Source organism: Urocampus carinirostris, chromosome 3 (assembly GCF_059441175.1).
Source record: "Urocampus carinirostris isolate Australia breed hairy pipefish chromosome 3, RoL_Ucar_1.0, whole genome shotgun sequence".
NCBI classification, from domain to species: Eukaryota; Metazoa; Chordata; class Actinopteri; order Syngnathiformes; family Syngnathidae; genus Urocampus; species Urocampus carinirostris.
The window spans coordinates 58825302-58837534 of record NC_142351.1 but is presented as its reverse complement, the minus strand read 5'-3'; positions in this window follow the sequence as shown (position 1 = coordinate 58837534).

The window sequence follows — 12233 nt, the reverse complement described above, 5'->3', positions numbered from 1 at the left end:
CTACCTGGATTGTTTGTTTAACAAATAATATTGCATTATCACACTTTAGATAGGAGATAGCTTGCAAAAATACCCTTCTTCTGGATTGACGATGATTTATTATTTTATTGGAATTGAAAATAAAGTCTGTCTGTGATATGCAACAAACAGCACAAGGTAATAGAATACAGTCATAACATTGCGAGTAATAGGTTACCATCGGGCTAAAAAGGGTGTAGAACTAGAGGGGACCTCTGTGTACCCAAATTGGCTTTTTGTAGCCTCACTTAAGGTATGGATATCTACCTAAATGCTGCGTTGGGAACAAATAAACAACCCCACAAGAAAATCTTTGGAGGTTATTAAAACTTAAATTCAGAGTGTGGGTGGTGGTACGCTCAGTGAGCAGCTCAGTGCCATTAAGTGTTTTGTACATAAACATAAGCTAGATTTGACCAATTCTATCTACGTTCTTTTCAGAAAATGTGCCTGAATGTGTTAAAGTCTGCAAAGAAAATCAGTTTATACAACAATTATGCTATTAAGATTAAGTCTGGTGTTATTTAAAGTGAGAAATGGATCACAAAAGAACAAAGAGACATTTAATGCTTCTGAAGGTCGTCGTCTTTGTGCTTTTGCTGATGTTCCAACATTTCACTCATTACAACCTTATGAGGTATGAACAAATTATTTATAGTCCAGATGACATTTGCTTAAGTAATTGGAAGGTCGTAAGTCTTCCCAGAGAAAGCAATTGAGTTTATTGAATGCAAACATGACATGTCCTTGTATAAAAATCAGTTTGGGTTGCCAAGCATGGCCGTAAGATGACGTAATGAAGTTGTCAACAAGTGTTGCAGTGAAGCCGTTCAATGATAAATAGAAGGGGAACAAAACTTAAACTTGGGCACAAAAACGTCTTCTGTTTAGCATTGTGGCATTCTCTCCAGGAAGTTCTCTGCAAAAGTCATCCAGGGGGTTGGTAAGCAAGACCTTGATTAAAATTGAAATAATAATTGCAAAAGCAAAACAGTGTGCAAGAATCAAACAGAAAGTCAAAAAAGGCACAGATCTAGGCGTACATACCAGGGTGGGCAGTAAGAACTCTTGAGGCGGCGCACCCGATGGCTTTTTTTTTTCTTTTTATACCTTCTGCATATCTCCAGGCTTGGGATCGACACAAGTAGGACACTGGCTTGTGTCCATTTAAGCCTGCATTCTTTTATTTAGTTTTTTTAATCTACCTACCTATACCTTCCCACCCATCATGTCAGTCTATCGATTGTCGCATCTCTTTATCTGTTTGCCTATCTGTCGGTAATAATATCTATTATTTTCGTGTCTGTCTGTCTCTCTGGCATTATATTTGTGACTTAAGTTTGTCTATCACTACCTTACCATGTCAATTCCAACCCGACCCATCACACTGTCAATCATGTTACGTCAATTACTTTCCATCAAAACACCTCTATCATGCATCTGTACTCACATTTTTTTCTGTCCGTCTGTCTGCTCGTTTTCCGAGCACTCAGTTGACCTGTGTGTGACTCACTAACTGGACACTTTTATCAGTTCCGTTGGGTGAGAATAGGCTGCCCACATGATCATATGGTAATGATACAAATATTGTGGTAATTGTTTTTATGTGACCAAATATTTAGTGTACGACCTAGCAACGTTATAGCTGTCCTATGTAGTCTATGTAATCCCGTCGATGCATGAATGTCCAAACACGAGTAAAAACGTACACTCTCCAATGACAGCCAGGGTCCCAAAAAGCAGCAGAATTTTGACAACAACTTGTTCGGTAGCTTTGCCATACAAGTTTTTTTTTTTTTTAGCTCCATAAGAAAAAAAAATGAAAAAAACACAAGGCTAGCAGCTAGCAGGAATAACAGCCCTTTAGAACCCTTAAATCCAGTGGTTCAAAACTGGTCTTACCCAAGGACCAACCACAAAAGTTGAGAAAACAAGATGAATATACTGGTAAAACCACAAAAATATAACATTTCGAAACCATATACAGTACATTCCAGCAGCGCTTTTATGGCAGATTTGGCAATACAACGATCACGGAGGGGTTTTCCATTCTTTCCCCACCCCTAGACTGAGATTTAATCTCTTGTTGTGTTTATCAACTGTGCTTTTTGAAACAAAAAAACCCAAATTAATTTCTACTACAGTTTACTAAACTCATGCAGACTGGAAAGTGACAAAAACAGCCTTTACCGTAAACAAAAATGTGTATTATTGATTTGAATGTCATGGCTGCCATGGCGCCCAATTGGCCCCGCCCGTGTGGTGCCAGCTGCGGCTCGAGATATTGGCTTTCTTTCTATATTAAGCTCAGTGCTCATTTGCTGTTTTGTCAGCCCGTCAAACAAACTTCTGCCCCACAAGACGTGGGTTCTGACTCGGTCCTGGTTTCCTGTTAATATCTTCAGTCTGGTATTGTTCCCGTTTATTTTTGTCCTGTTTAATTCCAGGTTCCAGTTTTGTTTCCGTCCATTTTTGGTCCTGTTTATTATTTTCTCCAGTTTAATTCCCATCTAGTTTCTCCTGTTAATTATCGATATCCTTAACTCGTTGTCATTCCTGTCTGTCCCTTCCTCTCCGGTATCGGCCCCCCTGTCCGATATTAACTTGGGCACTTGGAATTGGTCTCGTCGGTCTCTGGCTTCCTGTCCTTCCACACCAGGCCAGCTTCCTAGTGTGCCTGACTCACCATTTCCTGTAAAATAAAAGGCTTGTGTGAGAACGTCACGCGATTGGGTCCTGTATCTGTTCTGGTTCCTGACATTGAAAGTGTTTCTGCATTTTATTTTTTTTATGAAAATGTTGACCTGGATATAGGAACTTCACTGTTGGGTTTCATTTCTATTATAGAAAGGGGCTACAGCTTCTTTAAATCTCTGCAAAGACACCCAATTGCTCTGTATTAAATTTTATGTTTTTTATATATTAAACCGCGACTCGGTGACTTTTATTTGAAGACCTCTCACATCGGAATGTGTTTCCTCAATGTTCTCTGATTAACAATAGTCACCAAGTACAGCTACAGTCACTGCTTTGCGAGTGGCGCTTGGCTTTGGCGACATCAAGTCGAAATATTTAAAACTGAATATCGACACGATGCTGCCATTTTTCTCTTGTGCTTTTCTTAGGATTCTCGCAGAACACATGTGGTATATAGTACTGCTTTTATTCTATTCCCATGTATTTTTTTAATATTACCACATGCCTATTGTGGTTACCGCTGAAAGACTAAATCCGACAGTGGACTTTTGTGCCATACCAGTCCCGAATGTTTATTTTCTTATCTGTAGGACGTAAAAACAAGGCATAATATTGTCTTTTTGCTTTGGGCACACGGACAGGACAACATATTCTCTTGTGTTGTACACTCACGTGTGCACACCCCAAATTTGCTTGAAGGCAATGTTGTTCCCATACTCAAACAGCTGATTTAACCAGATATGAGAGAACAGGCCCTTTGGTGTATGATGCTAATGCTTCATATGGAAGGTATACACAAAGCTAAAAATTGTCGCAAGCTAAAAGGGCATGTGTGCTTTAGGGAGCACTGAGGCTGTGTTTTGATAAGGACACAAAAAAACAAACTAACTGCCAGTGTTCGGCACGTTACAAAAAAAATTAGTTATAATTACTCCATTGAAAGGGTAATTATACTACCGTGTATGATTGTACAGAAGCCGAACCCCCTAAAAGTGCTTTAAAATAGCCACATGATAAAAGAAAAGAAAATGTGTACACCAACCCGTGGAAGCAGTTAAGTCTTCATATTTCTTTGGATGGTTTTTGCAATTTTGAAGGCTTGCAAATAAACACTGCGAACTCACTCCATGCCCATATCCCCATTTCCAGGTCTCAATCAAAATGTTATTTTTCTCCAGTAACGGTGTATTGCAGAAATAATTTAACAAATAACATGACAAAAATTCTGCACACTTTTACTGTAAATTCTGTGCACATGTTTGCAACAATGATCCAGTTGGTTTGTTGTTCCTGTATAAGCCACGCCCCCCAGCTGACATGCTGCCTACCATTATGCTCCAAATATGCTCATATAAACGGACCCCAGATTTCAGTATTTTGTTCTATAGTTATGAGTACGGCTTGGATGCGAGTACATAGGTTTTGGAGAGACATATTATGTGCTTGAGACGGAGCCACCAGAACATTAATCGGCTGTACTTTGAAGGTACATACAAATTGCTGTCGATGACAGTTGTTTTGCAGGGACAGATTTCAATAAGAGGATGTTGTCATTTAAGACCTGAAAGTAGCAGAGTAACGCATCATATTTTAACAGCAGTGAAGTTAAACTATTTTACTCTTAACGCGTCCCAACACTACTAACGGGAGAGGCATGGCTCAATCTAATTCCGCCCCAGTGAAGGCTGTTAAATTCGCCTCTTGATGTAGACTCCATTTTCAGAATCCTCAGTTGGCGGAGGCGCCCTCAGTGACATGAAAGCTTGCAAACGAGAGTGGCATGCCACTTGAGGGGCTGCATGAGGCTGTGTTCATAACACAGACCTGCTTGCCTCATGCCTGCCTTTGGTGCATGTCAGTGAGCAGCCTCGTGATGTATTTTTAGAAACCAACATGTAACACTCAAATTGGATGTAAAGGGAAACAGGAGTGCACTTGGTTAATGCTTCATCGACATCAGTGATTTCCAAAGAACAGACTAGGGGCAGTGCGGGTCCTGCGGCTGAGAATTGAATTGGTTTTATTGTCTAGATATCAACGTTGTGAAACCTTGCATGCACCGAGATTAGGCATGGCATTCCAGGGTAAAAATGCAATAAAGACTGAAGAAAAAAAGGTAAAAGACTGCCAATTACAAAGTAGTGCTTAGAGAATGACCCAAGTTATGAAAATAGTGCAATGAAAGAAGTGCATCGTAACCACAGTGCAGTAAAAAGCAGTACAATACAATTTAGCAACAACAAAATAAAGTCCCAAAAAAGTCACACGATATATATTTTTACAGTTTTTACATGCTTGTCTGGGGTTGTGATTTTTTGTAGTTTGAACAAATTTTTTGACACTAATAACAGCAAACAAACAAAGTGAGGTTTTAAAAACGCTTCTCGACAATCTTAACAGCAATCAAGCATATTCACAATTTCGTTATGTAACATCTTTGTTAGTGATTTTTGTTTTTTTTGGTTTGAACAAATTTATTGACACTAATAACAAAAAAAACAATCATGACAATCACAACAGCAATCAAGCACATTCACAATATTATGTTACAATATGATGTTATTACCAGCAAACAAGTGAGGATTTGAACAACCCCTCTCGAAAATCCTATTAGCAATCAAGCATATTCACAATTTCATTATATGACATCTTTGTTAGTGTCAATAGATTTGTCCAGGCCAAAGTTGATTGGCCAGAACAAATCCCCCGACACCAACAACAGAAAACAATTATGACCAACACAACAGCAATCAAGCCTATTCACAATATTATATTCCAATATGACGTTTTTAACAGCAAACACAATGTGAGGTTTGAACAACCCCTCTCGAAAAACATAGCAATCAAGCATATTCACAACTTCATTGTATAACATCTTTGTTAGAGTCGATAGATCCGTCCAGGCCAAAGTTGATTGTCCTTGGTCTGAACAAATCCACCGACACCAACAGCAGCAAAGACAAAAACGACAATCTCAACAGCCATCAAACATATTCATCAATTAAACAATTTCAGAGTTATTTTCTTTTAACAGTAGTTAACCAGCGTGTAAAAGGCAATACTATTGTGCAAGGGCGTAGCTCTGCCATCCCACCCTCCCAAGCAGTATTCTTACAGTCCTCTGTGTGGGTCTTATCCCTTCTGTGTGGGTCCTCTCCCGTCTGGGTTCCACAACCCAGGCCGTTGCTGCCGGGACTCCCACAGTGTAGCTCCCGTTGCTGCCGGGACTCTCACAGTGTAGTTCCGGTTCCCCCCTCTGGGTGGGTGCAGACGAGTCTTCTTTATTGCTGCGTCCTAGCCCCGCCGCTCGCAGATTGTATGGAATCCGCAGCCATTTGTAGCACAGCCGCGGGGGGGATCAGCCTGCACCTCCATACCAGCAGGTTTCTGGAGGTCCAGATGGCGTCCTTGATGGCGGCGAGAGTGAGCCAGTCCCTGGCAAAGTCGTTCTGAGACCTCATCGAACGACTCACCCCGTAAAGCACGTACTGTGCATCAGGGACCTCCCCTGCTGGCAAGTCCGGGAACTTTCCTAGTTGGTCGGCCATTGTCCACAAGACCTCGGCAGCACTGCATTCACAAAAAAGGTGCCTCACCGATTCCTGGGCGCCACAGCCAGGTCGAGGGCACGTCGAAGTTGCCGACATACCTCGGTGGTGCATTACGGCTCTGACTGGGAGAACTTCATGAGCCACCATCCATGACAAGTCTCTTAGTCTGTTTGGGAGGGCAGGATGATTCACGTTGCTCCAAACCGTTGTAGGTTCGCCAAACGCAAGCCCCCGCACAGGGCTTACTGTTGCTCGCTCTTGCACAATAGCAATAAGGGCCCTGTGGTTTTGTAAAGTGTGACATTCTTGTTTTTCCAAATCAAACTTCTTTAAAAAATCCCTAATAAAGAGATGTGTTGGTGGCAAGTCAAATGAAACTGGAATCGAACAATTGTTTGGTACAAGCTTTAGCTTCCGCAAATATGAGCCCATCCAAAACCGGGTCATTGCTTGACTTTTCGGGTTGTTGGGTGGGCCCACAGCGTTTTGGAAGTGGAGAGAGACATATTTGCTTCCCAGGAAAAGCTGGAGGTCAGGCACTCCTTTTCCCCCTTTTTCCTTTTTCTTTTTCATTGTATCTCTTTTTATCCTTTCCCACTTTGATCCCCAGACAAAGCGAAAGATGGCTCGGTCCAGTTGTAACAGCACGTTTCTTTTGGGCATAAAAACTAAACTGATTGACAAAAGCATTGGGAGGATGATCGCTTTGATGATAAGGACCTTCCCCTCTATTGTCAATTTTCTCAGTGACCAAAAAACAAGTCTTTGCTTAACTTTCCTTGTCATGTCATCCCAGTTGGTCTCGCCTCCTCCATCCGCATTGAATTTTATCCCTAGGATTTTCTGGTCTGTCTTTAACACCGTCAGCGGGAGTCCTGCCTTTTCTGTCTCTTTCCACATTCCATAAAACTTTACTTGTGATTTTTCTCTATTTAGCCTTGACCCAGACGCCCTTCCAAACAGGTCAGTCAAGTCAAGGGCTCTTCCAATAGATGCGCGGTCAGTACATAAAATATTAAAATCATCCATGTACAAAACACACTTGGTAATTTGTCCCCCACTTCCTGGGATATTGATCCCTTCGACAAATCTATCTTTTCTTAACATTTGTGCCAAAGGCTCAATGCAAAGAACATAGAGAAGCTGAGACATAGGGCAACCTTGACGTACACCGCAGTTGACCTCGATTGCTTCCGATAAATTCCCGTTAATCATGAATTTGCTGTAGATGTCTCGGTATAGCAGTCCTACCCACTTGATGTATTTTTGGGGAAAACCACATTTTTGCAATACCCTGAAGAGGTATTGGTGCGAGACTCGATCAAAGGCTTTTTCAAAGTCTAGGTTTAGGACTGCTAGTCGCATGTTTCTGTCTCTCGCATAACAAATGGTGTCACGGATCAGCATGAGACTGTCGCTGATCTTCCTTCCCACAATGGCACAGGTTTGGTCTGGATCAACCAAGTCTCCCAAGACTACAGACATTCGTGTCGCTAGAAGCTTGCTGAAAATTTTACAGTCCACGTTTAAAAGTGTTATAGGTCGCCAGTTTTTTAAGTCAATTTTGTCTCCTTTTTTGTGCAATAGAGTAACTATCCCTATTCTGAAACTGTCTGGCATATTGTCTCGACTGGAAAATTCGTTAAAAACCGTAATCAGATCTGGTGCTAAAATATCCCAAAAAGTCCGGTAAAATTCGAGGTTGAGTCCGTCCTCCCCGGGTGATTTGCCTTTTTTCATAGCTTTTATGCAATCATTCAGTTGTTCTTGGGTAAAGTCCGATGTTAAAAAGGGGTCTTGACGCACTGATCTTGAAATATGATCCAATACATGCCCCATTTCATTCTCATGTGTTTCTTTCTTTTCAAATAATTTTTTGTAGTAGTCTTCGACCAATCTGGTTATTTCACTACTTTCCTTTGTTATTTGCCCGTTCTCGTTTTGAAGTTTAAAAAGCCCCTCATTTTTGCTCATAATGTTTTTAAAAAAGTAGCGTGTACATTTTTCCCCTTCTTCTATTTCTCTTTCTCTGCTTCTTATTATGATGCCTTTACTCTTTATTTCCGCCAAAGCGTTTAGTTCTTGTTTGGTCTCTTTGATTTCATCATTAAAGTCCATCCCCTTTTCTGTTAGGATGAAATAGCGTTGGCGTCTTCTTTGTAGACCCGACATGCGTTTCATCTCTTTAAGTTTCTTGTTTTTCCCTGCATTTTTAAAAAAGGTCTGTGTTCGTTTCTTTGTCACTTCCCACCATTCTGCTCGTGAATCATACGAGTCTTGAAGGGTCTGCCAGTCTTTGTACAGCTCTCTGTATTGTGCGACTAGAGCTTCATCCTCCAGCAGAGAGCAGTTTAACTTCCACAAACCCTTCCAAACAGTCATACCTGAAGGGAATGAGAGAGAGCAGGACAGTAGCAAGTGATCCGAAAAAAAAACAGGAATTAATCTTGCATCACTCTGTGCTAAACCCCTTGTAAATATGTAGTCTATTCGAGAGGCTCTGGCATTGTCACTACTGAACCAGGTAAAGCCCTCTTCTCCTGGATGTATGGATTTAAAACAGTCCACCAGTTTAAATGTCCGGCACATGTCTTGTAATAAAGTTGATGTTTTATCTACTTTAAACTCCTCATCGGTCCTCTTTCTATCCTTCCTACTTAGGATGCAATTAAAATCTCCTCCCACGATTAGTGGTTGATGGCCTAGCATATGCGACTGGATGTCCTCTAAAAATTCGTACCTGAGTTGTCTGTCGGCATGGCCGTATATGTTAATGAGGTTAAAATCATTCCCTATATAAGAAAGTCTTGCTAAGATTGCGCGTCCGTCTATCAACACAGTACTCCCCTTTATGATGAGTTGAGGGTTGTTTATTAAAATGGCTACCCCATCGTTACGGTTTTCATTTGAGCCACTCCATAATGACGGATATGGCCAAATCTCTTCCCACTGTTTATAATTTTTTAGAAAGGGGATGCAGCATTCTTGTAGTAAAAACACATCCGTTCTGATAGTTTTTAAGAACGATAAAACACTGTGAGCCTTAACCTTTGATCTCACACTTCTCACATTGATAGTAGAGAATGTAATGTTCATAATTGTTGTTAAAGTATTTAAATTAGTTAGACAAAACCGGGGGATCTGAATCCATTCTTTGGTGATCGAGAGTGTCATTTGGGGACTCACTGGGGAATACTCTGGAATCCTCCGACTCTCTGTCTGTGGTTCCAGGTCTTCCCCTTTTTTCAGGGTTAGGCGGTGAGCCAGAGGACCTGTCAAGGGGTCTCTTACTTCCCTGCCCACAAAAGGTCAAATTTTTTCCTTCCCCGACTTCCTCCGTCTCAACTTCATACAGTTCCCTTGTGGGCTTGTTCATCGGCAATCGGCTTTCTTCTAAATCTCTTCTATTTGTTTCCTGTGTTTTCACCGCTCCCAATTTGGTCTTACTTTTACCCCTCTTTCCAGTTCCCCTATGGGTTTTTGGAGAGTCGTTCGCCTTTTCGACTTGTTTGTCTTCTTCAAATCCCGGCAGTGGCGTAGCAAACAAATTTGCTAATTCGGACTCCCTTCCAGGCCCTTCCTGATCAATATGTGCTTTTGGACTGGCAGTTGCCTTTTCTATTTGTTTGACATGTCCAAATTCATGTATTTTATGAGAAATCGAATTAGAATTCCCAGGTTCTTCCTGATTCAAATTTGATTCTCTGGTCTCTCCTCCAGGGCTTTTGGTAGGGACATCTGTTTTTTCAATTTGTTTGTCTTGTCCATTGTCTTTGTGCATTTCTTGATCAAATTCGTTGGGTATTTCCATAACTTTATTCATTTCCTGTTCATCTTCATTGGGTATTTTTATAACTTCATTCATTTCTTGTTCATTTTCATTTTGTATTTCCATAACTTTATTAATTTCATTGTCTTTGTTACATTTATTCATTTCATTATCTATGTTGTCTGACATCATTTCATAGTCTTTGTTGTCTTTGTTAACTGCCTTTCCAGCTTTCAATTTGTTAGCAAACGATTTCGGGCAGTTTCTATAGAGGTGATTCGTTTCTCCACAGAGATTGCATTTTCTGCTATTGGTACATTCCTCAAAGGAATGTCCAATTGTTCTGCACTTTCCACAAAAAATTCGATCACATACCTCAGCCAAATGCCCATGCTCACCACATTTGCGACAGAGTTTCGGTTGCCCTTGATAGTGAATAAAGCCACGGTTTTCCCCCAGGAATATAGTCAACGGGAGTTGTTTTAGTCCCTGAAAGCCCTGAGGATCTTGGCGTAGTTGGACAGGTACCCTCCAGGCACCATTCCAATAGCCTTTCTCACACCTCACCTTCATAGCCTGGCCTTTAACTGTGCAGTATCTACTCAACCAATAACAGACGTCCTCAGCACTGACTATTTCACTAAACATTCTAACAATAACAATTTTGTTAGTATTATCAGTCAGCTTCTCCACTGTAAATCCAGAAAACTGGGGTCTCACTCCCTCAAAGCGATTCCAAAACTCTTGATAAAGAGCCGCTGTTTCGAAACTTACATCAAAGCCCTTGCCAGAAGGCATTTTTATGACAGCATGTACCTCCTCCTTTTTAAACTTCAGAATCTTTTCAACAAACTTGTTAATAAAATCCTGCCTTGACATTCCCTCCGAAATTGCCACAACATCTTTGAGCAAGAATCTTACGCAGTTACGTCTCCGCCCGCCGGTATTATGCCCGGCCATGGCAGGACTCGGCTGCTTTACTTCTATGTCAAAATTGTTAGAATTGAAAAATTAATAATTAACAATACTCTTTAAAACGAAGCCAATGACAGTATAATCGCATAGAACGAGCAGTGCTAACCTGATGCGTCCACCTCAAAGCTCAAAGCACCTCGAAGTGATGGCCTAAAGGATGAAATTGTCACTGACCCTGTAAGTCCTTGGTTTAAAAAACCTATAGTGCCTACCATTGGGCAACAGGTCATAGAGGTGGTGGCTGGGATGAGAAGTCTTTCATAATGTCGATTGCACTGTTTTAGTATCGCAAGCTGGCTATGTTCTTCAGACAGGTCAGAGAACCGCCATAAAAGGTTATTAAAGTATCAAGTATTACCACGACATCGAGGTGCAGTCAGGAGAGGGAGGGTCATCATGGGAAAAATAAGTCTCATTTTGTATTTGTCTTTGAACTGTTTTGTGGCCTAAATGTTGACTTTATATCGTTTTTAAGTTACTCATAATTCTTCAAAGAATGGAAATGATTCCTCTGCAAATATGTTCCCCCCAGTAACTAATTTGAGTTAATGTCCGATTTGTGATCATAAATGATCTTCAGGCACGTCTAAAATATTTCTTTTGTTTACATTATGAAGTTCAAAGGTCCGGGTTATTACACCTATTTAATGGCCAAATTCAAGTACTGTATTTTTTTGAGTTCCGTTAAAATAAAAAATCTGGTGTAAATTATAAATATTGCAGAGTCACAAATATGTCTCCAAATGTCATATACGGCTTTTAATCTTGAGTGGGAATTTATCAAGACCTTTGATTTTTAGATCTTGAGTAAATTGCTAATATATTTCCTTTCAAGAGGAGTCTGTCCCCAAAAAAGTGTTTGGTATAAATGACGGTAATATGTAGCTTACATTTTCAGTTTCAGGAAGTTCTTCCCATTACAATTTACCACTGGGAAACATTACCTTATTTATTTTTTCTCAATTATCTCTTAATAAATGTCCAGAACAGATACATAAGCAATGTACTAATACACATTTCCTGGTGCCCTGCTTAGGTGTAGCATGACCAGTTGAGGACACTGATGCTTTATAGGACAATGATGTACAAACTAATGTCAGCAGCAGTTAATTTCGAGGGAAGAAATGCAATGGCAGAGCCACTAGAGAGCAGCGTCTGTCATTTTTTTTACCAGGCTTGAGAAAAACGGCAACAATTTGAAGCATTTACAATTACTTAACATT